At 40.8% G+C, this 1,693-nt stretch overlaps 1 protein-coding gene and 1 long non-coding RNA gene across 3 annotated transcripts in view; one reads left to right on the forward strand and one right to left on the reverse strand.

Annotated features, from left to right (window-relative positions):
* The window catches only part of adamtsl3 (ADAMTS-like 3), a 238,953-nt gene that overhangs the window by 58,580 nt on the left and 178,680 nt on the right, over positions 1 to 1,693 (reverse strand). The window lies entirely within an intron of this gene.
* The window catches only part of LOC116702908 (uncharacterized), a 24,122-nt gene that overhangs the window by 13,601 nt on the left and 8,828 nt on the right, over positions 1 to 1,693 (forward strand). The window lies entirely within an intron of this gene.

Here is a 1,693-nt window from a genome sequence, read left to right on the forward strand (position 1 = left end):
TTTTTTGCTCCATCACCCTAGACCGTCTGTCTCAGTGTGCTGTTATAATTTATATTTCATACTGTTTATTGATTATCAGTGGGGAAATTACAATTTACACTGTGTTTTGTTAATAATCACTACACACAGGCCTGAAACACACACCCATGCCCAGGTCCTATACATGCACAAATGGAGAGATGTCAGAGTAATAGGCTGCCAGCACCCTGAGCGGTGGGGGGGGGTACGGTGCGTTGCTCAAAGGCACCCGGCAGTGCCAAGGAGGTGAAGTGGCATCTCTCCAGCAACCAATCCACACTCCGTACTTTGGTCCGTACGGGGACTTGAACGAGCAACCCTCCGGTTCCCAACCCAACTCTACTGAAAAATGAATCTTACATCACTCAGTTCATAGCAGAATCCCAGATATTTGCAGACATAATGTTGGATCTATAGAAGACCCCGACATCCCCATTGTTAAACAGTTTAAATATTTAGGCATTGAGGTCTTCCGCTGCTTAAACCAGATTATTACACGTAACTATTCTGCTGCTCTGAACGTCTTGAAAGATACGGAAAAATGGATGGGTCTCCCCATGTTGATTCAAGCCCGTATCTCAGTGGTTAAAATGAATGTTTTACCCTGGGTTAATTTTGTGATCTATATGCAACCTCTCTCCCCTTCTGCTGGCTACTGGCGTGCATTACAATCAGCGGTATCTAAATTTATCTGGAAAGGCTAGCGGCCGCAACTTAAGATGTCCACTTTACAGAAGAGGAGAGAGGATGGTGCCCTTTCATTTGCCACCAATCAGGAGTGCTGTATTACGTTTAATGTTACTGTGCCTGTTTCTGTCAATGTCTTGATTCTGAATGACGTGGCAGCGTTACAGCTCTCTGGAACTAAGAAACGTGCTGTATTTGCTGGACTTAAAGCTGCAAGGAAAATGACTGTAATCCGTTGGAAACCACCTCACGACCTCTCTATCCGGACGTGGACCCTTTCCTACTTGGATGTAGTGTATATAGAACTCTCCATGGTGCGCGTACATGGAGTGCCTGAAAAGACTCTGAGCTTGTGGCGAACATTGCTGACTCTGTGAGGACCTATAACTTGCAACCAAACAGCCCCTTGTCTGTGTGTGTGTCTGTTTATGTGTGTGTTTGTGTGTGTCTGTGTTGTTTTGTCTCCCTCCCTCCCATTTCCCCTCTGTGGGTTGTTTGGCCCTGGGATGCGTGTATTGTTTGTAACTGTTTGTAAATGTTTTTTGAATTAAAAAAATAAAGTAAAAATAAAAACTTGATCACAAAAAAAAGAACGTTTAGTTTGAACTTAGCTACATTTTAAAATACATCTGTTATGGAGTTAAAAGTAGTAAGCTCCGGATGCAGTGCGGGAGCAGTAAAAATAAAATTAAAAAGCTCTTGAACGTTGTTTGGCGCTGTTGCTTTTGCAAAGCATCTGTCAACAAACTAAAATGGAAAGCTGCTTTGTGCCTTCATCAAATCCTAAAAGACTTGATTTCATTTAAAAGATATATTAAGTATAAAAAGTATAAATAAAAAATATATATATCGCCCCCAATGTTACACAGTAACTTTTACTTTGACTATATTCTAAATAGCTACTTTTTACTTAAATTTTACTAAGTAAAGGTTTATCAAAGTTACAGTACTTTTTCTTAAGTTGAATATTTTTGTACTCTTTCCACCT

The sequence above is a fragment of the Etheostoma spectabile genome, chromosome 15 (assembly GCF_008692095.1).
Source record: "Etheostoma spectabile isolate EspeVRDwgs_2016 chromosome 15, UIUC_Espe_1.0, whole genome shotgun sequence".
NCBI lineage: Eukaryota > Metazoa > Chordata > Actinopteri > Perciformes > Percidae > Etheostoma > Etheostoma spectabile.